The sequence below is a fragment of the Sus scrofa genome, chromosome X (assembly GCF_054392235.1).
Source record: "Sus scrofa isolate SSC_HxYL_T2T_F1_AM1 chromosome X, Sscrofa_HxYL_maternal_Yorkshire_Landrace_v2.0, whole genome shotgun sequence".
Lineage (NCBI taxonomy): Eukaryota > Metazoa > Chordata > Mammalia > Artiodactyla > Suidae > Sus > Sus scrofa.
This window is the reverse complement of record NC_139401.1, coordinates 119,478,886-119,505,112: the sequence shown is the minus strand read 5'-3', so window position 1 is coordinate 119,505,112 and position 26,227 is coordinate 119,478,886. Positions and strand designations below refer to the sequence as shown.

At 47.6% G+C, this 26,227-nt stretch overlaps 1 long non-coding RNA gene across 2 annotated transcripts; it reads left to right on the top strand.

Moving 5' to 3' along the window:
• The first annotated feature begins 4,459 nt into the window (after positions 1–4,459).
• LOC102163952 (uncharacterized) lies at positions 4,460–26,009 on the top strand. 2 transcript variants are annotated; one of them, XR_014834648.1, is made up of 3 exons: positions 4,460–4,590; positions 5,291–5,579; positions 23,655–26,009. It is a non-coding gene; the product is annotated as an uncharacterized LOC102163952 (long non-coding RNA). The 2 variants fall into 2 exon arrangements; XR_014834647.1 differs by lacking the exon at positions 23,655–26,009 and adding an exon at positions 8,111–10,202.
• Positions 26,010–26,227: the final 218 nt, after the last annotated feature.

Genomic DNA, 26,227 nt, shown 5'->3' with positions numbered 1-26,227 from the left:
GGCACAGGTCACAGCTGTGGCTCAGATTCAGTCCCTGGTGCCCGGGAACTTCCATATGCAGCAGGTGCAGCCAAAAAAAAAAAAAAAAAAAAGAACAAAACAAGAAAAAAAGTTAAACTCATTGGTCCCCTTTGAAGATGGTAGGTAACTAAACCCGCTGAAAGGTGTTGAATAAAAATAAAAGATCAAGCATTTATCTTCCTTTTCTACATAAACCATACTCTAGGGGAACCAAATATATTATGAGGCAAAAATTCATGTTACTGAAAGCATTGCAGCTAATAAATGAAGAGGGACTGACAGGATTGGAGTGTCAAGAGTCTGCATCCACTCAAAGATCAATGGACCAGGGCTTGATCATCAGTTACATTAGCATCATAAGAATGACAACCAGAAGTTCCTGTCGTGGCGAAGCGGAAACAGACCCGACGAGGAACCATGAGGTTGTGGGTTCGATCCCTGGCCTCGCTCAGTGAGTTAAGGATGTGGCGTTGCTGTGAGCTGTGGTATAGGTCGCAGGCAAGTCTCGGATCTGGCGCAGCTGTGGCTGTGGTGTAGGCCGGGGGCTACAGCTCCGATTAGACCCCTAGCCTGGGAACCTCCATATGCCGTGGGTGCAGCCCTAAAAGACAAAAAGACAAAAAAAAAAAAAAAAAAAAAAGAATGACAGACAATGTGTGATTCCTGATGACCCACACACCACCACCTGTGAAGGAGTCGGCCAAAAGACTCGAACCTGAACCTGATCAAGCTTCAAATTCTAACTTCCAATTGACGGGAAATCTAGGGAACAAAGGAGAATGTTGCCACGAGTCAAGTCCGGACTGTGGGAAACTGGACAAGACAAACAGGAGGAGAAAAGAGAGAGAGCAAAGGGGGAGCTTAGAGATTTTTAAAGGCTTAATTTATTGATTAATTGCAATGAATGAATTTGAGTTTGATCCTGATGTGAACAAATAAATTGTTTTAAAACGTTTCAGGAGTTCCCGTCGTGGCGCAGTTGTTAACGAATCCGACTAGGAACCATGAGGTCGCGGGTTCGGTCCCTGCCCTTGCTCAGCGGGTTAAGGATCCGGCGTTGCCGTGAGCTGTGGTGTAGGTTGCAGACGCGGCTCGGATCCCGCGTTGCTGTGGCTCTGGCGTAGGCCGGTGGCTGCAGCTCCGATTTGACCCCTAGCCTGGGAATTCCATATGCCGCAGGAGTGGCCCAAGAAATAGCAAAAAGACCAAAAAATAAATAAATAAAAAATAAAAAAAATAAAATGTTTCAAAAAAGAGAGAAATATTTGTTGATGGATGGATGGTGGCAGGTTGAAGGCGAAGGCTGCAGTTTGCTGAGCACGGCTGTGCTCAGGGTCCAGCCCAAGCCACAGGGCAGTGGGGGCTAATTTTAGTTCCCACCTGCTGGTGGAAACTGCGAAGATTCTGCCAGGCTTGATGGGAATCAGTATATGCTCCATTTCAAAGCGGTAAAAAACAGTTGGAAAGCTCCGAGGGAGCCAAGACCAAGTGTACCTTATTCGCTTCTGTCTGCCAGTGCCTAGGAAGGTGTGAGGCCCATAGCAAGTGCTCTGAAGGATCTGCTAAGTGGGGAGACCTAGACTGCGCCGCTAACTTGCTATGACCTAGGCAAATGATTGCTCCTTCTTTGGCCTTCTGTTTCTCCACATGTGCAAAGAAGGAACTGGGCCTATTGCTAGGAAAACTCCTTCCGGTTCACATAGTCTGTGATTAAAGAAGAAGCACTTTATTTCCCAGAAATGTGGCCAAGCTTAACCCCACATCAATCCGTGAGAATTGTTTCAGTGCCGTGAACACCATGACACTTGCTGCCTTACACCATCAAACAGCCTCCTTGACCACAGGAGAAGGACCACTGCCTTTGTGCACTCGCTGTGCACTGACGGAACTTGAGTTTTCTTTGTGAATTTCCAGTTGGCTTTCTGGTAACAGGAAAGGGGCCAAACTGACCCGGAGGCATTTCAGTTTGTTTCCCTCCTGGGAGCCAGCCGAGTGAATGATGGAATACTCCTCTGCCAGGGTGGTGGGAGCTGCCTGGAGCTCATTAGACCAAGGGGTGGGCCTTCAGAGTTTCCAGAACTGCTCAACAGCAGAGCAGGTTCTTCCTGACCCAGGGAGCATGCTCACAGGAGTATCCTTTCCAGAGCCTTAAGACAAGTCTGACTCTGGATCCAGAATCAGCTCCCTGGGTCTCCAATCAAAGGAACTCTCCAAGGAAGAGTGAGGACCGCAAAAGCCTGAGCAGAGGTTTGGAGACACTTCCAAGTTCTACCCCCACCCCCAGGCCAGGTCGCACCTCCCAGCCTGGGAGCTGGGGGAGGGCCCAGCGACCTGAGCAGACTCCTCCAGGGAATAAGGATGCCCTTTGGTGATGGTGGTTGACCTGCACCCCACGAGGAGGCTCGTTCAAGGCCAGTTATCAAATCAACCAGATTAAAGTATTCTTCACTTCCAAGGGTTCTGTTGGAGGATGTGTTGTATTGTGGGGTCCCTCTGCACTGAGGCTTGGGAGGCTGCGGACTGGTGAGTGGCTGAATGCTGGGTACTGTCGGCATCTTTGAGAGTCTAGGGAGTTCCCTTTGTGGCTCAGTGGTTAACGAACCTGACTAGGATCCAAGAGGATGTGGGTTTGATCCTGGGCCTCGCTCTGTGGGTTAAGGATCTGGCGTTGCCGTGAGCTGTGGTGTAGGTCGCAGAGGCGGTGTGGATCCAGCATTGCTGTGGTGGCGTAGGCCGGCAGCTGTAGCTCTGATTCAACCCCAGGCCTGGAAACTTCCACATGCCGCAGGTGCAGCCCTAAAAAAAAAAAAAAATCCCTGTTGGTCTAAAATGGAATATTAAAGTGGGAGAAAGGTTGTCAATATGATGCAGTCAAGCTCACCGGAGAGCTCATTCAGGGTGAGGAGAGAGAAAATGTGAAATTTGTCTGGACTCACTCCGCTGATGGAGATGTAATTTAGAGAAGGGTTACCTTCTAGGTTGGTGATGGAGCATAACATGATTTTTGGAATTGTGCAGCTTTCAAATTGATTTCTTACCTCATTTGCTTATTTATCCTTTGGTTTCTACCCCCCCCCCCATCTGCTTCCCCCCAGAGACTTGGAGGCGGCTTTCTTCCCTGGTGAAATTTTCAAAGCTGGACCATTTTGAAAGACCTTTTCATACTGCCAGCGGCAGCAGGAGCCGGCCTGGCTGCTGGAGGAGGGCTGGGCCCCCAGTTCTGGCTGCTGAACTATTCAATACGTGGAGTATTTATGGGGCACCTGTGTGCATAGTGCTGCGGGGCTACAAAAGAGAAAGAAAGGCTGTTTCTGTCCTTTCTACTTGGTCCATTCCACTCCCTCGGGCCTTGGGAACTTTAAGGGGTGGGGAGCAAAGGTGAGAACCTCAGAACAAAAGGGGACATGTGGCAATTAGGAACTTAGGAGCCTCTTATAGAAACTGAAAGATGGTGGGGGCCCTTTTAGACATCACCACCTGTGCTTCCCCAACTGAGGGCCGCAGACCCCTAGGGTTCCAAGACAGTGGGCCATGGGGTGGGACTTGAAACCACCAGAGAAGCATTATGTCATCTTAAAGATATTGATTAGAAAGTGGAGGCAGGGAGAGAGATCTTTTTTTTTTTTTTTTTTTTTTGCTTTCCTTTAGACCTGATGTTTTTCTATCAAAACAAGCACACACGCATTTGAAAACCAGAAAAATGAGATTTCAAAGACTCCCCCCCCCACCCCGCCTTGCTTAAGCAGAATGCTTCAGATGATGCTCTGAACCAGCCTCCCCCAACCCCCTTCGGTGGTACTTGTATAGGCTTTGAGCGATATTTCTGTGGGAGAATTTAAGCGGTTTTAAGATGACTGTTGCAGCCCAGTGTTGCCCAAGAGAAACACAATGTGTACCACACGGGTAATTTCACATTTCATGTTTAAAAAAAGAAAGGAACAGGGGAACTCGATTCTGGTAATAGATTTCGTTTACCCTGACATACCCCAAAATGTTATCATCTCAACATATAACACATGTGTAAAAAACTAGTAATGGGATGGTTTACGTTCTTTGCAATTTTATTTTTATTTTTTAACATTCTTTTTTTTTTTTTTTTCCATACTAAGTCTCTGAAATCGGAGTCTCCCTCCAGACCAGCCTCATTTCCAGGGCTCAGTAGCCACACGTCACCGGTGGCAACTATACTGGATGGTGCGAGTCTCCCTGCTTATTGCACAAATGAAGAAACAAGGCCAGGCCCGGAAGTTACAGTTTCTGGTCCGCCTTCCTAAACCTTCCCCACAAAACTTGGGTTCTCCTCCCAGGTCTTTACTCTTCCTTTAGGGTATGGCTGTTCTTTTAAGTAGAGACGCAGGCAGCCGGACGCACGCACGCACATGCGCACGCAGCAAACGTACGTGCGCGCGCACGCACACAGTGTTCGCCCGTAGGCTTTGCGCTTTGCTTTATACGCTTCCTCAGCACCAACTTCCTGGCCCGGCACAAATGGAAATGCTCCTTCCTGTGGCCTGTTGACCCCCCCAGGTCCAGCCTCCCAGGCTGACAAAGCAGACGCTCCAACCCCAGGTCCGAAGTTCATGGGTGCTAATGGGTTCACGTGAGAAGCCCTCCTCCACCCCCACCCCAGCTCGCTCCTCATACAGTCCTGCGTTTTCGAAGAGGCCTTCTGGAAATCAGGGCCTTATCCTGACTCTGCTCTGTGGGAAAGTTTACACAGCAGGGCCGCAGCCTTTTGGGGTGGGGTGGGTCAACGCTATTGAAAGAGCCGGCATACAGGAGTTCCTGTTGTGGCTCAACGGGTTAAGAACCCGGCTAGTATCATGAAGACTCAGGTTCGATCCCCGGTCCTGCTCAGTGGGTTAAGGATCTGGCGTTGCCGTGAGCTGTGGTGTTGGTCGCAGACACGGCTCGGATCTGGCATTGCTACCGCTCCGATTGGACCCCTAGCCTGGGAACTTCCATATGCTGCAGGTGCAGGCCTAAAAAAAAAAAAAAAAAGCCAGTATAGTCATTGTTTCAATAAATGAGAAATCCAGTGACTAGGAGGGATAAAAGAAAACTCACAGCCCCTCTCCGCAAACTCCTGCACAGGGGCCTTTGATGGGACTGGGACCCCGGCGGCTGTAACCTCCCTCAGTGACTTTCCCTCAGGAAGGGCGGCCGGCAAGGGCTCCCTAGGGCAGGGGAACCCTCCCAGCCCCTTCCCACAGGCATCCCCTCCTTACAGACGTCAACTGCCATTGAGACTGTCCCCCTCTGTCTCCAGCGCAGCCTGAAGCTGTCAGTCGTGCACACAAGGAGCCGAAGCTGCTGGAGCAGGAAGCGAGGCGGCGGGGCTGGCATTGTCCGCCTCCTCCCAGGCAGGGGCAGCCTGTGGAGGTTCCTTGACCCCGGTGGCCCCGGGCTGACCCCCTGCCAGAGGAGAGGAGCCCGACTGCCAAGAATGCAGTGGAATCCCGCTGAGGCTGGAGCCACGGCCCGAGAAAATGTGCGGAATGCCATTTGTTCAGACACACTGGCCTTTGCACAGAAAAGCTCTTTGGGCTTCAAAAAAGGTAGGTCGCATTGTTTCAGGACTAAGGGGCTGATCCAAGTTCACTTCAGTCGGTCTCAAAAGGAGGACGCCAGCTCATTAAAAACAGAGCAAAGCAGCGGTGCCGCAGAGATGACTTGAACTTGACAAAGTTCCCACCCTGTCTCAATTTTGAGACTGATGTCAGATCTCATGTTAAAAAAAAAAAAAAAGAAAAGAAAGGAAAAGAAAAAAAAAGCCCTTGGGCCGTTCACAAAATGGGTATTCTTAGAAGGCTAATCCTGCTGTGACCTACAGTGTAAGGAAAAGATTTAGAAATTACGAGTATTTAGAAATTGATTATTTTTATTTAAAAATGATCATCGTGAGGAATTTTCGTTAACTTGAGGGGATTTCATTTTGGTGGCGGGAGAGGGTGGGTGCTGGGAAGAAGCAGGTGCAAAAGTTATATCAGAATCAGGCTAAGGCTGCCTAACATTTGCCTAATACTTTCCAGTGGGCACACTTTTTTTTTTTTAAAGTCATTTTTCCACATAATTAAATCATATGTAACCCTGGAGACAACCAAAGGGTATGGGCTGTTATTTTGGTGAGATGAGGAAACTGAGGCAGGCCACCAGGAGGTGAAGGGAGTAGCCTGTGCTGACAAGGTTTATCCATTAAAAATAGCGTTAGTAATACAATCGCCGTCATCATCCTCCCGATGCGAGGTATCCTAGCGGACACGGTGCTCGCTTCATGCCGGTTGCCCATTCTGAGGGCTTGGAAGGTATTTCCTCATTTCACCACTCACAGTCCAATAGGAGAAGGTATGTGTTATGATTCTTCCCGTTTTATAAATGAGGAAACTGCAGCACAGAGACGTTCAGTACCTTGCCTAGAGTCACACAGCTAATAGGTGTCATCAGAGAGCCTGTGTTTGAACCCAGACCTCTCCATCCGCTACCCTGGCTCCCATCACCTTTTCTCCTTAGCAGACTCGAAGGAGCATTTGAGAAACATGGGTTGGTCCATTGCAGATCTGTCATGTTTGACCCCAATACAGATTTCTTCTGTTAGCATTTATTGCGTGACTACAGCATGCATGATTCTGTGTGTGTGTGTAGGAGAGGTGATGGTGGGGAGAGGCGAGAGAGATCAGATCTTCAAGAAATTTATTTACTATTCATTTATCTAGTCGTTGTTCCTGTCCTCGTTGTGTTTATGCTCCAGAGTGGTAGGCAGATGGGTAAGCATCTAGAAGGTATTGGTAATCTGCTGGGGGCCGAGTGCCTCGGCTTAATTCGAGAAGGGGAGAGAAGAAATGAGCTTCCCCCTGAAAATAGCCTGAGCAACAAGGTGGGGTCATGGGACCCTGTCACCAGAGCAAGGCCGGGGGGAGTAGGAAGCTCCCTGCTTTTGGAACTAAGGTGTGGGGAGGCTTGAAACAGTGAAAGGTGAGTCCAGAAAGACAATTTAGGAAGTTCCCTAGTGGCTCAGTGGATTAAGGGTCTGGCATTGTCACTGCTGGGTTTTGTGTTGATGCTCTGCCATGGGTTCGATCCCTGGCCTGGGAACTTCCACATGACGTGGGAATGGCCAAACAAACAAACAAAAACTTATGGCGGAGTTCCTGTCGTGGCTCAGCGGAAACCCATCTGACTAGCATCCATGAGGACGCAGGTTTGATCCCTGGCCTTGCTCAGTGGGTTAAGGATCTGGCATTGCCATGAGCTCTGCTGTAGGTCACAGATGCGGCTCGGATCTGACGTTGCTGTGGCTGTGGCGTAGGCACGACTATCTTGGCTCTCCTCTTGGTACTCGAAGGGAAGTACTGCCAGTAGAGATACTGTACGGGCAGGTCGTGGTGCTCTCCAGGGCCCTCCCCTAACCCTGAGGATGAGACACCATTAGTGACCTCAGAAATGAGCCACCTGGGACCCTTGAGCTCAGAATTATGAATTTAAGAATTAAGGGAACCTCAAAGGATCTTAATTCAAAGACTTTCCCTGGGCTACTTTTTTTTTTCCCCCCAGGGACTCCGCTAAGGTTATAGGAATGTTACCATTAATAAAATAACAGCCCTGCCCTCAGGATTGTCCCAATCTAGTGGGGAAGGCAGACAGATGAATAATTCAATGTTGGAAGTTCCCTTCGTGGCTCAGCAGTTAATGATCCTGACTAGGATCCATGAGGACGCGAGTTCAATCTCTGACCTCGCTCAGCAGGTTAAGGATCTGGCATTGCCATGGCTGTGGTGTAGGCCGGTGGCTGCAGCTTCAGTTGGATCCCTAGCCTGGGACCTTCCATGTGCCACATGCAGGTGCGGCCCTAGAAAGAAAACAAAACAAAACAATGTAGTGTCCTATGACAAGTGTCCCCGTGGCTGCACAGCCTCCAGAGGGCCGAAGCCTCTGTGAAACCCTTCGGGAGGCCTGGAGGCGCTAAGCTGACCCAGTGGGAGGAGGAACCAACAAAGAGCTTATATACATGGAGACCTTTCCAGTTCACCTGAGCACTTGACGTGTGTGAACTCACTTCCTCCTCATCCTTATCATTATGCCCGTGTTACAGATGAGCAAACTGAGGCCCAGGGAAGTTAAGTGACTTGTCCAAGGTCACACCACTGGCCAGGGGCAGACCTGGGATCCAGGCAGACTGGCTTCAAAGACCCTGCTTTTAACCACACTGTGGTAAGAGTTCCTAAATGAAGATGCCGTGCTTGGCTTGGCTCCCGGAAGCTGGGGTTACTGAGGTGAGTCTCCACACCGAAGCAGAGCTGCCTCTGCCCCGAGTCCCTGGCAGATTTGTTCTCCAAAGGACCTTGCATTGTAGACCGGGAGCTGGTGTTCCCCGGGCAGCCCCGGAGGTGTCGGCGGCAGCGGGGAGTTCTCAGGGTTCCTGTGAGCGGTTCGGCGGCCTCGTAGCGCACTGAGAACATTAGGCCTCGGAACTAGGCTACCTCTGTTATCCAGCCCCTCCGGAACTCTGGGACCGCAGACTGTTTTTTTTCTGACCATGCTCATGGGCATGGGAAAGTTCCCAGGCCAGGAATCGAACCCGTGCCACAGCTGCAACCCAAGGCCCTGCAATGACAACGCCGGGTCCCTAACCCGCTAGGCTACAGTGAACTCCAAGTTTTCTTGTTTCACCGAAGGAGGACCAAAAGAAGTGGTAAATGAGATGGTGAAAAGGAAAATCTAGTGATTCTATCTTGAAAAAGGGCAGCGTGCTTTTAGCCCGCTGTGTGAACACTGCTCCTCTCGGAGAGCCTCACTGAGAGTTGACTAGATCTGTGTCTTGGCTGGATGCTGGACCCCCTGATTTAAAGCGCATCCATTTGAATTGCAGACAAGGATTGAGTGAACGCTTCTTTTGCTCTGGCTCTGAATAAAAGGTTTGCTGAGCAAATTCAGAGTGTAAACTCAAATGCCTGGATGAATTAAAGAGAACAAACGTCTCAGCCCCCCTCAAATGCTGCAGACGTGTACACCGATGTCAAAAAATAATATGCTGATTAAAAATCATTCTTACTCATTCAGCGAATCCTCCAAGGAGTTCCATGTAATTGTTTGGTTAGGCTCAACCTAATGACTCTATGAAAATAATCTTGGAACCAGCCTGTGGGGTCTGGCACACCCCACCTCTGCTTTGGATCACTTTGTGTACGCATGTAATAAGCTTTAGGGCTTTAGCATTCCTTGACATTTAGTTTAGTTATTTTATCAACTGTTTTCAAAGGACTTGTAGTAAAAGGCGTCTTCCCCTCACCACCCTCCCCCAGCCCCATCATATTTCATGGCGTTATTTGAGCTAAGTGTGTGCTGAAGGGGTTGTAGCCCGGCCTCTGCAAGTAAAGTGGAAGATTTTGAACGGCATCACGTCCGAGGCCTGGACTAACCTTCCCCCAGACAAACACCTCCTGGGCTTTATAATCGGCCGCCCCGTGCCACGCCCCCTGTGACTGCCCAGGAGGAACAGGCCACCCCTCTGCCCCTCCCGTGTGACTTCTTTCACAGCCCACACCACACGGCCCAGCACATGCTTTGTGTACACGTCTGTCTCCTTCAGAGGCTCTTTAATGCCTCCAGGGCAGGGGCCCTTTCTAAGTTTTTTCTAAAGCTTTGAACAGCTATTTCAGTCACACAGTCACACAAGTAATACCTCGAAACAGTTTCATTGTAAAAAAAAAAAACCAGAGATAAAACGACTTTTCTTTCCCCTATTCCCATTCCGCCCACATCTGTCCAAGTGCTTCTGTTTTGTTTTTAATTTTAATTTTGTCTTTAATTGTGCTTACGAGCACCTGACATTAAATTTACCATCTTAATCATTTTTAAGACTATAGTTCAGTAGTGTTAAGTATATTCAGTTTGTTACACAATAGATCTCTAGAGCGTTTTATTCTTGCCAAACTGAAATGCTGTGCCCGTTAAACACTATTTCCCCCCAACTCGCCCCAGCCCTGGGCAGCCACCTTTCTACTTTCTGTCTCTGTGAATATCATTGCTCAAGGTACTTCATATAAATAGAATCATACAATATATGCCCACTTGTGACTGGCTTATTTCGCTTAGCATCATGACTTCACGTTTCGCATATGTTACAGCATGTGTCAGAATCTTCTTTTTAAAGACTGAATAAAACTCCGTGATATATGGCTGTACATTTTGTTTATCCATTCATCAAAGGACATCTGAGTTGCTTCTCCTTCTTGGCTGTCAGGAATAATAAGGCAATGAACGTGAGTGTGCAAATATATCTTTAAGATCCTGCATTGAATTCTTTTGTATATCTACCCAGAAGTGGGATCAGTGGATTACTGGATCATATTTTTAATTTTTTAAGGACGCATCATACTGTTTTCCATAGTGGCGGCACCGTTTTACATTCCCACCCATAGCACACCATTGTTCCGTTTTCTCTGTGTCCTCACCAGCACCTGGTTTCTGCTCTCTTGGTGGTGGCCATTCTAATAGGTGTGAGGTGCTATTTCATAAGGGTTTTAGCAGTGACACCATTTTAGGCTGCAGGCCACGAGGGAGGTCCTCTCGATGGTTTAGAGGAAGGAAGAGTCTCTGTTGATTGCTGATGTTGAGCACTCTCCCCCGCCCCTGCGGAGACTGAACTTTTTTTAAATTTTTTTTTATTTATTTTTTATTTTTTCCATCATAGTTGGTTTGAGCATCTTTTTTTTTTTTTTTTTTTTTTGTCTTTTTTGTCTTTTTTTGTTGTTGTTGTTTTTTGTTGCTGTTGCTATTTCTTGGGCCGCTCCCGCGGCATATGGAGGTTCCCAGGCTAGGGGTTGAATCGGAGCTGTAGCCACCGGCCTACGCCAGAGCCACAGCAACGCGGGATCCGAGCCGCGTCTGCAACCTACACCACAGCTCACAGCAACGCCGGATCATTAACCCAGTGAGCAAGGGCAGGGACCGAACCCGCAACCTCATGGTTCCTAGTCGGATTCGTTAACCACTGCGCCACGACGGGAACTCCTGAGCATCTTTTTGATGTTGGCCATTTGTACATCTTCAGAGAATTATCTGCTGAAGTACGTTGCCCATTTTTAATCAGCTTAATTTTTGTGGTTCAGTTGTAATAGATATGTGATTTTCAAGTATTTTATCCCATTGCACGGGTTGCTGTTTGAATCTGTTGATTGTTTCCTTTGATGCACAAACGTTTTTAAGTTCGATGTAGTTCCATTTGTCTATTTGTACTTTGGTTACCTCTGCTTTTGATGTTATAACTAGGAAAGCATTGCCAAATCCAATGTGCTGAAGTTCCCCCCCTCCCACCGTGTTTCGTAGTTTTAGGTCCTAAGTTTAGGTCTTTAATCCATTTGGAATTAATCGTTTGTATATGGTGTAAGTTTAAGGTCAGCTTCATTCTTTTGCCTGTGGATATCCAATTTTCCCTGCAGCATTTGTTGAAGGAACTATTCGTTCCCCTTTGTGTGGTCTTGGCACCCTTGTGGAAGATCATTTGACCAGTATACATAAGGGCTATTTTCTGGGCTCTCAGTTTTGTGCCATTGGTCTATATGTCTGTCTTTATGCTAGTACCACGCCATAATGATTACTGTTGCTTTGTTTTAGGTTTTGAAATCAAAAAGTGTGGGGCTTCCAGCTTTTTCTTTTTTCTTTTTTCTCAAGATCATTTTGGTTATTCTAGATCCCTTGAGATTCCATATGAATTTTTTTTTTTGTCTTTTTTGTTGTTGTTGTTGTTGTTGTTGTTGTTGTTGCTATTTCTTGGGCCGCTCCCGCGGCATATGGAGGTTCCCAGGCTAGGGGTTGAATCGGAGCTGTAGCCACCGGCCTACGCCAGAGCCACAGCAACGCGGGATCCGAGCCGCGTCTGCAACCTACACCACAGCTCAGGGCAACGCCGGATCGTTAACCCAGTGAGCAAGGGCAGGGACCGAACCCGCAACCTCATGGTTCCTAGTCGGATTCGTTAACCACTGCGCCATGACGGGAACTCCTCCATATGAATTTGAGATCATTAAGCCACTGAATGAACCCACATCTTCATGGATGCTAGTCAGATTTGTTTCCCCTGAGCCACGATGGGAACTCCTAGATTTTTTTTTTTCTATTTCTACAAATATTGTTAGGATTTTGGTGAGGACTGCATTGACTCTGTAGATCCCTTTAGATAGTATGGACGTTTTAACATTGTCTCCCAATCTACATACACAGGACGTCTTCCATTTATTTGTATCTTCTGTGATTTCTTTTAACCATGTTTTTTAGTTACTTTTTTTTTTTTGGTTGGTTTCTTTAGGGCCCCACCTGAGGCATATGGAGATTCCCAGGCTAGGGGTCAAATCAGAGCTGCAGCTGTAGACCTATGCCACAGCCACAGCAATGCCAGATCCAGGCTGCATCTGTGACCTTTGTGACAGCTTGCAACAATGTTGGATTCTTAACCCACTGAATGAGGCTGGAGATCCAACCTGCATCCTCACAGACACACTATGTCAGGTTCTTAACCCACTGAGCCACAATGGAAACTTCATGTTTTTTAGTTTTTAATGTACAAGTCCTTTGCCTCCCTGGTTAAGTTTATTCCTAAGTATTTTATTTTTTTTGGATGCTAATGTAAATGGGATTTTTTTTTTTAAGTTCCTTTTCAGATTGGTCATTTTTCGAGCATTGGAATGCAATTGACTTTTATGTGTTAATTCTGTTTCCTGCAACTTTGTTAAATTTAGTTTTAACAGTTGTTTATGTGGAATCTTTAAGGACTTTCTACACTAAGATCATGTCATTTGTGAACAGAAATACTTTTACTTCTTCCTTTCCAATTTGGATGCTTTTTATTTCTGTTTCTTGCCTAATTGCTATCGCTAGGACTTCCAGTACTATATTAAATAGAAGTGTTGAGAGTGGGCATCCTTCCTTTCTCCTGATCGTAGAGAAAGAGCAGGGTTTTTTTTTTTTTTTTTTTTTACTGTTGAGTGTGATGTTAGCTATAGCCTTTATCATATTGAGGTAGTTTCCTTCGGTTCCTAGATTGTTGATTGTTTTTACTATGAAAGGGTATGGAGTTTTGTCGCATGCTCTTTCTGTATCAACTGAGATGATCATGTGATTTTTGTCCTTCGTTCTGTTAATGTGGTGTATTACATTGGTTGATTTTCTTTTTTTGTAAGTGAGTTTTATTTTTTTCCATTATAGCTGGTTTACAGCCTTCTGCCAATTTTCTACCACATTGGTTGAGTTTCACATGTTGAACTATCCGTGCATTCCAGGTATCAATCCAACTTGACCATAGCATGTCATCCTGTTAATGTGCTGTTGAATTTGCTTTGTGTGTTTTGTTGAGGATTTTTGCATCAAAATTCATCGGGGATATTGGTCTCTAGTTTTTTATATTACCTTTGGCTGGCTTTGGTATCTATGACTGCATAGAATGAGTTTACAAATGTTCCCTCCTCTTCCAGATCCTGTTCATGCATTTACATAAGTATCTGTTTCTATGAAAATCTATAGTCTTGTTCAGAATATTTATGTAAAACTGAAATGAAATCAGATGAGGCAGATGTCTCTGCTTTTGTGAAGCTGCAGCCTGACTTGGAAAGCTCTCATGGTGGTACATGCTGAGCTTTCCCCATTCTTTAAGCTGCTGCATAGTCTTCAAGTGATGTTTGATTGTCTCCTATATCTAGGCACTGTGCTAAGCTTTAGGTATCAGAGGGGGAAACATAGGTGCCAGGATACAGCTGTGTACAAGGCAGGCAAGAACCTTTACCCTCAGGGAGTTTACTAGTTGGGAGAGAGAGACAATAACCTGAGCAGTAAGGTGATAAAAATCAAAAGATTACAGTAAATGCTGTGAAGGAAATAAAAGGGTGATGTGATGACATGACCTGGAGGTTGGAGGGTTCTTGGGTTGCTCATGGAAGGCTTTAAGGAGACATTCATGTGGCCTGTAAATGTTTGTTGAATGACGGAATGAATAAGTAAATAAAGTACTGACAGGATGAATAAATAGAAGTAATTTGGTTTCTAGTATGAATATATGTCTATCAGCCCATAATGTATGTGGCTCTATATAGTTACAGCTGCCTATAGAGAGTCAACTGTCTCCTAAGGCTAGACATGGGGTGGTTAAGACCAGAAGTCCCAAGTTTCGATGCTGCTCTAACTCAAGAAGGGGCCTAGGTGAGTTAGCTGTGAAGACCAGGATATTTGCTCTTGGGTAACTTGAGTCTTTGAAGCTCATAGGCTGATGCCCTTCTCCTTAGGGGAGGGTTTGAGAGATGAGGTGCCAGGAGTTTAGTGTGGATAAAGTCACCTGCCCACCACTACCTGGCACGGGCAATTACAGGATGTATACCTGCAGGGAAGGTGGACCTGAGAAAGGGGAGAGTCGACAGACCCAGGGAAAAGGGAGGAAGACCTGGGGTGGCACCAGACCTTCCCAGAACAAGGTCATCCCTGCAGAGCGTGGTCTCAGCTCCCTCTTTGTCGCAGGCCCACAGAGAGTGAGCAAGCCTCCGTTTCCTCCCTCTGGGGCAGAGAGTCAGATGGGAACAGCTATGCAGGGAAGGTGGGGGAGCTGGGGGAGCCAGTGGCAGCAGAGCTGATGTCAGAGCCAGGGATACCTTCCTCGGTGGCACCATTGCCTTGCTGGTGGTTGTGCAGTTAAGAGTGACCGTGGACTTTGGGTGGCTGGACAGTCTGCTGTGGCTTTACCTCTAGAAGGGTGACAGTAGGAACTTTTGGCCAGAGATGAAACTTCTCACTTGTTGAGGTTTTGTGTAAAAGCAGCCATGGGGATTTGGCTGGGTTTTCATGAATCACTAACCTGACTTTAGTGTATTCCTATATTTCTCTTTGGATCCTACGTGGAAGGAGCAGGTCCACAGAGATAGACTATATATTCTCTGAAAGTTGATTGCGTGACTGTGGCCCTTTACATTATTTCCCAATAATCAGGCATGGATTCAAAACCGCTTGAAGGATGATGCTACTAAAAAACCTGGATTGAGAGTTGCAAGTCCTGGGTCTCAGCCTGTGCTATTTCATGGGCCTCCCAACCTCCCTGGACAGCAGTTTCCTCATCTAGAAAATGATGAGGCTGGACTAGATGATTTCAGCTGCTCCTTGCAGCATGGGGTTCAGCGATGATACAACTTTTGCAAAGGTAGATATTCCTCTGGAGCCCCCGATGGTTTTATGCAAACCACAGAGGTCAGGTGAGCCCAAGCCTCTTGGGTTTGGAGGAGGAAAGATAACACATTATTTACAAGATTCCCTAGATTCTGAAGTAGCTGGGTTTGTCAAATATGCAATGAAGAAGGAAATTAGAAAAGCAAGATTAAACGTGAAGGGACAGGAAGAAAAGATCAAAGCCTTGGCGCTTTATTCTCCAGTTGCAAAGTGCGGCTGTCGGGGACTTCCCCCCTCCCTCCTCACCCCCCACTTCCTATCCCCCCTCAGATGGAGACAGGGCCTCAATGGGGCTGCTGAATAAGAGCCCTAGAGTTGGGCCCATCTAGTGGCACTTCCCTACCCTTTGGGGGCGGTGCTAGAACAGCCAGCTGGATCCTTGGACCCAAGTGAACCCCCCGTCTAATTGCCCTCCCTGCCTTTGTTCCTAATGCTGTAGGACCAGGCTCCACTCCATAGTCCCACAAAACAGGTCAGTGACTCTGGTGGTCAAAGTTTGGGATATATCAAGTTCTTCCATTTTGGACTCATGTGCTCCCATTGGTATGAAAATCTGCTTTCAAGGAATCTTTCCCTCGAATGTTCTTTCTCTAGTAATAAGAGAAGGCTACAGAGTTAGAGCTGGTTCTCTTTACTCTAAATGCATCTAAAGTAACATTTAATGAAACTATTCTGTCAATGTAATGGAGCAGCAAAACTAGACGGATCTGTATCTCCCACCCCTTACCACAGAGGTCAAGTGCAGGGAGGAGAAATTTCAGAAATCGTTTTTTTAGAGGCTTTTCACCTTTGCTCTATAGATATAGGCATAGATAGGTATCTTTTTTCTTGGCCATACCCGCAGCATGCACAAGTTTCCAGGCCAGAAATCGAACATGCTCTGCAGCTGTAACAATGCCAGATCCTTAACCCACTGAGCCACAAGGGAACTCCTGCAATATATTTTTCAAAAAAAAGAACAACAGTAGGGAATGTTCTGCTTTTTGTTATGATGTCACTTAGGCCAGGCAGCCAAAGGCGTGGGCCCTCAGCAGGACCCACATCCCACGTAGGCCATGGCGTCTACACTGTGAAATTGAGGAGGGGGTGGCTGGAGGCCCTGGGCTGTGGAGCTTCAAACCTTACTCCTACCCAAGGGGAAGGCCTGACCCCCCCCGCCGCCCCGCGCCAGAGAACAGTGCGACTCAGAAGATGGAGTTCTGCCAGAGCCACCTGTAATCCCCAGAACAAGCTCTCCTCTGGGGAGGCCCTGCTGCCCAGGGCATGGCGGCCACAGCAAAGGTGAGGCCAAGAGGCAGGACGTGCGTCACCTCCGGGAGCAGCTGTGAAGGCAGGCGCCCTGGCACACCTGCCCTCAGGGCAACAAGAAGTGGTGACTGGAGACTCCATGGCACAGAAAGTACTTTGGGGAACTGCCAGATGGGGAAAGAAGAAAGGAAGAGATGCAGGGGGGCGGGGGGGCGGACGCCGATGCCATGGACGCACAGGAGGCAGGCAGGCAAGAGGGTCCCAGGAAGGAGACAACGTGAGGCGGAAGGGGGTGGCGATGGACCTCAGAGAGATGGAAACAGTTCAGGCAGGGGCAGCCTCCTTTGCCGCTCTCCTTCCTTTGCGCTGCAGAGACGTGCGGGTGTGGCTTCCAAGCCCGAGAGGCCTGGCTGACCCTGGCCTCGCGCCCCCCCTGGCCTGCACCCATCCTGACCCTGAGGCTGCGGTCGGCGGGTCCTCTAGGTTTTGGGCCCTCGCCCTGGCGCCCTTCCTCTGCCCTCTTCCTCCTCCTCCTCCTCTCGCTTTGACTCCCCCTGCCCCCGCCCCACTCTGCCAGCACCACCTCTCCTGGAGCTGGCCTTTGGTCCCCTATTTGCAGTACCCAGAACCAAACTGAGGATGAGGCAGGACCTGAGGGTGCTGCGTTGTGGTGACAAGGTTCCCGTAGAGGGACACGGACTGTGTTGCACGGTCAGCAGGAATGTTGGCCTTTCTCTGCACCACTGACAAACCCTCGAGGGCCTGTGGAGTTTGTCAGAGGTCACTCTCACCTCCTGGTGAGATCCCCTGGGCCTCAGTGGAGACGCTTCTGACCGTTGACTCCCTGGCTCCTTGCACATGGGCTTTAGTAAGGTCGTGCTAATGGAGTTTCATCGGTCGCAGTAAGATTTGTGACCTGCCCAGATGGGCAAACGAAGGGGGGATCCCTTCCCCCCAACAAATTAACATCCACTTCGTGTTTACTAGCCCAAAGCGAGTGTGCTGTATGGACTGCCAGTGTGTAGTTCAAGGTCGCCAACTCTTTGTGCCTCCAGCTCCCTTCCCAAGCCCCAACCCTCGTGGCAACCTGTGGCCGTCCAGGTCCCGGTGGGCAGTGACAGCCATGAGGAAATTTGCCAAAGGGTGGCAGGAGTAGGACCGTTTATGAGACCTCAGCCTTAAAGATAAGATGAGCATATTTCCAGTACTCCTCTCAAAAAAAAAAAAAAAAAATCAGGACCCACAGTGTGACCAGGCCAAGTGTGCTTACATCAACGACCGGGAGAAGTATTTGAAATTGGGACTGTTGTATGAAACACAGGACACGTGCTTGCCAGAATCATGACAACCACTACTTACCGTAAACCCAGAGTAGGGTTGGCAGGGTCCCTTTGGAAACCTGGTCTGAGTTTCTATGGCTCTGTTTCCCACTCCCACCCCTTCCTGCCCTCACTCCGCTTTTGGTGGCATCAGAAGGCCTTGCTAATCACCGAGGGCAGGTGACAGAAGACAGATTTGGGAAGGGATAGCTTTGCTGTTGCCAACATCATGGGCATTGTTTGTTCGCCTTTGTTGGTTTCGGATGAGGAGTGGAAGGAGGAGGAGGGACTTGATGGAGCCCTTGCACCTAGAACTCTGAGAGCCGCAAGCCCTGGGGCTGTGGCTGGGCCCTCTCTGCCCACTGTTAGGCTGCACGCTGCTGCCACGCAGGGCAAACACTGAGGTTCGGAATGGTTTTCGGTGCCCTCCTGGCGTTCTTGCCACAGAGTTTACATACATGCTTTAAAAGAAAAAAAAAAAAGAGCAAAGTTGAAGTTCCAGAGAAGTTCTTGTGAGACACTGCATCATAGGCAAGGGTTTTCTGTTACAACAGCGTGTCAGGTGTAGACGAAAGGTCTAGAGAGTCTTCCACTATGGCTATTCTGGGATTTTTTGACATCAGTATATCCTGTAGACGCAAAAAGCTGATGCTTTCCTCATGGAGAAGAGGAAAACATTTGTATTGATGTTTATTTGTGAAGTGATAAAGAGTATTGCGGACTTCCCGTCTTGGCGCAGTGGTTAACGAATCCAACTAGGAACCATGAGGTTGCGGGTTCCATCCCTGGCCTTGCTCAGTGGGTTTAGGATCCGGTGTTGCCGTGAGCTGTGGTGTAGGTTGCAGACACGGCTCAGATCTAGTGTTACTGTGGTTGTGGTGTAGGCCGGTGGCTACAGCTCCCATTTGACCCCTAGCCTGGGAACCTCCATATGTCGCGGGAGCGGCCCTAGAAAAAGGCAAAAAAAAAAAAAAAAAAAAAAAGATTATTGCAAACTTTCCGTCCAGTTGGGATGTCACACATAGAATGTCTATGTATATAGGTGCACTGAGTTATTGTTTGGTTTGGTTTGGTTTGGTTTTTTTGGCCAGGCCCATGGCATGTGAAGTTCCCGAGGCCAGGGATTGAACCAGAGCCACAGCAGTGACAACGCCAGATCCCTAACCATTAGGCCACCAGGGAGTTCTGGTGTACTGAGTTATAACCTGAACTTGAAGTCCTGCATGGGATTGGGGGTATTTTCCTAAGAATCTGGTATTTCTTCAGATAAACACTAGGTGGCATGGAGAACTTAATAAATAGAAAACACTAATATCAGAAATTGAAAAATAGGAGGTGACCCTCTCCTTCATTTTGCAGCAATTACAAAATCTCCCCGTCGAAGTTCAGCAGAAACACAGCAGCAGGACGGCTCGCGTGGCCCATGGAGCCATTCCCAGAGAACACTGTGCTGAAGGAATGCCTTCCCCAGATCTCCTCTTACCATCTTTTCTTGAGTATCGTTTTATAAACATGACGATAAATTCAAAAATATAATTGTTACCATGACCAGATTCCTTAATGGAAAACAGCCTATTTCTGTCAGTGTGGACGTGTTTTTCATTTGAGAAATCCTGACTGACTTTTCTCCTCCCCCTTTTCCTTTGTGAAAATCAGCCAAGGGGGCTGGGCCTGGGGAACAAAGCAGGCTCACGTCACTCTTTTCCAAACATCCCTTTGGATAAGAAGGCAGGATTTTCCCTGCCATTTTGGATAGCCACAGTATGTTCGTTTCCCTGCCTTCAGGGCTAGAAAGAGGAGTGTCTTTCCCGTAATGCCAGGTATGGCAGCATAGGGAACAGGCGTCCTAGTTCAAGAATTAGATCACTTCAGGAGTTCCCGTCGTGACTCAGCAGTAAGGAACCCGACTAGTATCCATGAGGATGTGAGTTTGCTCCCTGGCTTCACTCAGCGAGTTCTGGATCTGGCGTTGCTGTGGCTGTGGCGTAGGCCGGCAGCTACAGCTCGGATTGGACCCCTAGCCTGGGAACCTCCATATGCCGAGGGTGCGGCCCTAGAAAGACAAAAGAAGAACTAGATCACTTCTGACGATATAGCATCCTGTCCTTTTCTTAGCAAATCCTATCAAGAAAGCAAAGCTCCATCACTCAAAGACATTCTCTGCCCACCAGGGACTGATTGTCAGAGCCTGGCCTCTTTAAAAAGGGCCTTTTCTGGCCTTCTGGTAGTTGAAAGTCCTAAAAGACACAGTCCTCAGCTGTTTAGCGATACCGTGGTCTTGCCCCCCGCCAGACAAGAGGTTCATAAAGACAGAGGTAAAAATCCTTGCTGCTTAGACCAGTGGAGCACGGTCATCTGCAGGTTGGATTTAGTCCAAGAGTAAGAGGCACTAACTGACTACTCCAAAAGGCTTCGGCCCTGTGAAGGAGAGCTGTCTTGTCATAGCTGACACCTATGCTGCAGTAGCTTGCCATCTGCTTAGTGAGAAGACCCTCCCATCCAGGAGTTCCCATTGTGGCTCCGCAGGTTAAGGACCTGACGGTGTCTCTGTGAGGATGTGGGTTCGATCCCTGGCCTCGCTTAGTGGGTTAAGGATCTGGTGTTGCCACAAACTGCAGCATGGGTAGCAGATGTGGCCCAGATCTGGCATTGCTGTGGCGAAGGGTGGCAGCTGCAGCTCCAACTTGACCCCTAGCCCGGGAACTTCCACATGCCACAGTTGTGACTGTAAAAAGAAAAAAAAAAAAAAAAAAGACAGTCCTGTCCAGGCTCCATAGAGACCGTGGTCAGGTGCCAGGCAATACGAGTTTGTGCCTCCGCTCTCCCCTTGACAGCTGTGTGACCTCTCTGACTCCTGGCCCCTGTGTCCTCATCTGTGAAATGGGCTGATAGCAGGGTTGTATAGAGGAGCACATCCAATGGGGAGGCCTGTGGGGGGACCCATGTCAACTGCAGCATTGTTACTCCAAGCAGGAGAGAGGGAGACACCAGATCGTGCTGCTCGCTTCTGACTTTGAGCAGAAGCAGCAACAACAGGGCAGTCCAGTTTTGTGGATGGATCTGAGCAGTGTGAAGCTACATTTTTGGGGTTTGTTTTTTGCTTTTTAGGGCCGTACCTGCAGCCTTTGGAAGTTCCCACGCTAAGGGTCGAGTTGGAGCTGTAGCCACCGGCCTATACCACAGCCGCAGCAATCGGGATCTGAGCCATGTCTGCCACCTACACCACAGCTCACGGCAATGCCGGATCCTTAACCCACTGAGCAAAGCCAGGGATCGAACCCGCAACCTCATGGTTCCTAGTCAGATTTGTTAACCATTGAGCCATGACGGGAACTGCCCCCCGCCCACAGAATTTAACAAGCATTTAAAGCAGAAGGAATATTTTCTTTCTCGAGGGCTTTGGGGACACTGTATTAAAAACCAGTACAACCTGGTTGCGTTTTCTCTGAAATCTGGACATCTCTGTATTTCATATTCTCTCTCTCCCTGGGAATGAAGAACCTGCTAATATGGTTTCACCAAGGATCACATCCACTTCGTTACTCTGCTGCACTGCTCAGAAGAGAAGGACTTGTTTAAAAATTAATCAGATAAATCTTTTTCCATAAAAATGACCATGCCCTGAATTATCAGTTTTGCAAATGTGGATTTTTTTTTCCTGAGGAAAATTATCCTTTTTTTCCCCTGGCAGTCTGTTATGAAAAATCTTCAACATACAGCAGACTTGAACAGTTTTTACAGGGAGGATCCATATACCTATCGCCTAGATTTTGCCACCGATGTTTGAGTAGATTTGTTTTATCACCTATCTTTGGACCCATTCCCTCTACCATCCACTAATCGTCTTGTTTGTTTTCTCACAGCACAAGTGTGGATTTTGGCCTAATCCAAAATTTGAATGTGCTCAAAGTGATATCCACTGTTGGCACTCTTGCAAAACTTGCTCTCTTTCCCCACCTACTAAGAGAGAAAAATCATCGTTCACCTGAAGACTTATTTTCCCTTGTGAGCTCACTCTGCATAGATACAAACATGGTCCCCTTGTGCTGCTCCAGTCAGAGGGTGCAGCACAGCTCTGCTGATGGACTGTTAGCCATGGCTCAGGGACCTCAAGGTCAAATGGCCCCAGTTCTGGGCTGTGCCTGTGGCTCAGACTAAATGAAGGGGTTTCTGGGGCCCCAGCAGCTCGAATTATCATGAATGACTGGGTATCATCATGAACATACTTCCTGTGCTTCTGCTCCGTTCCCCTTGAAGTCAAATTAACCTTCAGTCCCACCACCGTTTCTCTAGGTTAGGCGTGAGCAACCCACAGCTTGCACACCAAAAGTGTCAGGCTTTGATTATTTTCACTAGCCTGTAAGGATAGCTGATAACCTATTCTGGGTATCTGAGTGCCCTTCCTCCTCCATTTTTATACTTTGGTCTTGCTTACTGGTGGCCCTTCTTTATCTTACCTACAGAAAATGTGTGATTTCCGCCCCCCACCCTGACTGTCTCCTCAGAGCTACCCTTCCCCAGATATTCTAAGCTCTGAAAGTACTGCTCAATAAAAATTTTCATTGTCACATTGTAATAGATCTCAGATAAGAGAATATTACTGAGTACAAACTAAAAACATTTATACTAAAGTGTGAGTGGCTAATAGACTCTTATCATCTCAGAGATTAACTGCCTTTTAAAAGAATGAGGTACTTATTAGGGCAAATGGATATTGGGATGGTAGTGTATGTGGGATATGATCACGTGGCCTGTCGTAGTGACCCTTGTCTACCTCTAGACCTGTGCTCCCCTGGTTCCCTTACCTTTTTTTTTTTTTTTTTTTGGCCATTCCTGTGTCTTGGGCCAGGGATCCAACCTGCACAACAGCAGCGACCTGAGCCGCTGCAGTGACAACACTGGATCCTTAACCTGCTGGGCCACAAGCGAACTCCCCCCTTTACCCTTTGGTACACAGAACAAGAATTTGTTATATCTGGACTCTTTTCAGAGAGGTTGGTAACCCTTGCTCCAGACCTTCAGCTAAAAAGGTATACTTTTCCCTTTGATTTGAGCTTGTTTTCCTCTGCCATCTCCTGAGTAAAGAACATCTTAAACTATCTTAGGTAGTTCCGGGAAAATTTAGGAGTTTTCTGAACGTGGAACAGATGCACAGAACATCTGGGTGGTAGGCTCTTGGCCATGCTTCAAGGGTCCCATTGTCACTGACAGCTGGGGCCCATCTGCCAGGGTGGGCATTCGGAGGCTCCTAATGCAGGAAAGTCTCTTTTTTATCAGTTTATCTCAAATGAACTTTTGGGAACATAGATGCCCATATAGTGCTCAAAGTTTCTGCCCAAATTTCCAGATCTTCACAGTGCACCAAGTGTTTGTTTTTGAAACATACCATTTCCACATTAGACATTTGTATTCAGGTTTCATTGACAACAGAACCACAACATATGCTACAAAACCAAAGTAATGATAATAAGCTCTTGTCCTTGTTACAATAGGTGGGTTTTGAAGTACTCTTGTGTCTGTGATCTTAGTTGATACTCAGAGCAGCACTGATGGATAGGCAGGGCAGATAGATACCCACTTTATAGATGAGAAAATGGAGGCTCAGAGACTCCAAATGACTTGCTTAGGGTCACATAGCTAATGGGGGTCAGAACTTGATTTCAGATTTTCTAACCCCTAGATTATAGGACCCTACGGATTGAATTGATGGGGAAAGCTAGCTTCTGAGAGTCTTGCCTGTATGCAATGGAAAGATTTGGTTTGGGGGCTGTTGGTATATGGTCTCTAAGATTGAGCTTTAGGTGCTGGTACTTCCTTTCTTCCTCAAGAACAGAGCTTCATAATTTTTTTTTTCGGTCACACCCACAGCATATAGAAGTTCCTGGGACCAGGGATCGAATCTGAGCTGCAGCTGCCGGCCTATACCACAGCTGCGGCAGCTCTGAGTCTTTAACCCACAGCAGGAACTCCCAGAGCTTAATATTTTCAAACTCATTAGACTGCTCCGTGGCTAAGAATTATTACAGAAAGAGAGAGCGTGTTGAGCTCCAGGGCCAGCATGTTATATGAGAGCCGGGTGGAATCTCTGTGCTGTCCACACCCACAAAACAGGATGAATCATGTTCCAGCAGATGACTCAGTGCCGCACATCTGAAGACAGCAAGGATTAATAAGCTTGGCCCGAGTCATCCTCAACTTGGGTCACCTTGTGAATCTCAGAACAATCCCTCTGCCCTTTGGAGCAGGCCTGAGGGTTCACGTTCTTTCTTTCTACCTTCTCTACAAAGCAGTGCCAGCTCTGATCCGTGATGAAATTTGGATGCTAAGAACAAAATGGGGAAAGGCCAATTTCCAGAGTCTTCCCTGAAGACTCCATTGCGTCCTGCCGTCCCAAGAGCCTCTCACCTCCCTCCAAGCCAAACATTCATATGGGGTCTAGAGCAGCACCGCCTTTGCTGTGGTTTCAGAGAGAACTTTAGAACCAAACCCAGTCTCCTCCTGATGACCTTTGAACCATTCTCCCGTTGGGGAGGCGAAGTGGAATCAAATACAGGAGTCAGTGCTTATCTTCTGGCTGGATCTACTTGTCATCAGAATAATTGGTGTGTCACCTAGCCCAAAACTCACTGAAACAGTCAAGTACCTTCACACAGAATCAGGAATCTGGTTTATGTCCAAAGATGCAGCCTCATTTTAGAATGTGTATAGTCTATCAAATTGGATGTTTAAAGGAAAGTTACTTCTTTAGGGGTGGGTCAGCCAAATAATAGATCACACTGGAGAGGCAGACTGCTTTTAAAGAGATGGAGTTATCAAAGGTAATTAAAAGAAGAGATTTAAGCATCCTGCCCAACTCTGAAACCCGGCTCCTCCCACTCAGTATCAGGATCTGTCTTTGATGCGGAAAGTCCACATGATCAGAGCTGATCTGTGTCTCAGCACTAAGTGACAACCGTCGAGTCAACTGGTGACCCAGCTCATTCGGATACTGTGTGAGACACCAGTCATGGAAAGCTGCATTTTTTTTTTAATCCAAAAATGTCTCAACCTCATTTGGACCGAAATGGAAAATGACATTTCAAACTTTAATCCCTTAATATGTAGTCTGGTGCTTTCCAAAGGTTGCAAGATTTCCAAGTTCTGGAATTCATAACTAACCATATGGAGACAGAATGGTCTACATAGTTTGGCTTCCCAAATATTGTCAGAGTATGAGTGACTCTCATTGACACTGGGCAGGACCGTAGGCACAGCCAGTCATCCCTCTTCAGCTGCGCTCTTTGCCAGGGCACATCCTTTTCTCTCACACGGCTAGTGCCCTTCCTAGGCCAAACGCATTGACTGCGAAACTTCTATCACCAAGATTTTGTCCTTGCAGTTCCCCCCACCCGACCCCCACCCCACCCCAGAAAGAGTGCCTTCTTCCCTCCTCATCTTTCCAGATCCATCTCAGGTGCCACCTCCCCATGAAATTTTCTTTGAGGACTCCAGCCAAGAGAGATGCCTCCAGTTCCTCCCAGCTCACGGGAGGTATTACCTACATCACGCACGTTGAGACTCTGTCGGTCTCGCTGTCCCCACCCGCTCTGCTCCTGTCCATTCTCCCATCACACCACGCTGCCACGGCTCAACTTCCGAACTAGCCTCTCAGAGGACAGGAGTAGGCTGGGGGGTTCCCTGGTGGTCTCGTGGTTAGGATTTGGCGCTTTCACTGCCGTGGCCCAGGTTCAATCCCTGGTCTGGGAATTGAGATCCCACATCAAGCCACTGCACGCCATGGCTGAAAAAAAGGTAGGCTTGAAAGTCAAATGGATGCATCTTCAATTTGGGGCCCCTCCACTTTCTCACTGCAAGCACAGCTTAATCACCTCTCCCAGCCTCCCTCCCTTTCTTCTCCCACAGGAAGCATGGTGTCTGTTTCCAAAGGTTGGGAGAGAACGTTTGCAGTGTGCCAGTAGCACAGTGCCTGGCACATAGTAATCGGGTAATAAACGGTAGAAATGTGTGTACTTCACAGTATCCACCCGGGTGAGGCACATGTGGGCAATGGATCATGATTGGATTACATCATACATTGTAATGCAGTATCCCTGAGAATTAGATCGTAAGATAATAATAATTCTAGAGTTATGAGCCTGGGAAAGGTCAGACGTCATCTTACTGTGATGTATTTATTATATGGAAATATGTTCACTATTATTAAGCCAAAAAGGCAGTTTCTTAAATAGGATGTTTGGGGTCTGTATGTATTTGTGTGTGAATGTGTGTGTGTGCACATACATGTATGTGTGTCGTGTGTGTGTGTGTGTGTGTGTGGTTTTTAAATTGGAAAAGTATGCCCCAGAATGCTCACAGTGGTTTATCTCTGATCGGTAGGATTGGAGACAGTTTTAATTTTCTTTTTGCTTATCTGTCAATTTTTGTATTATGAATATATACTA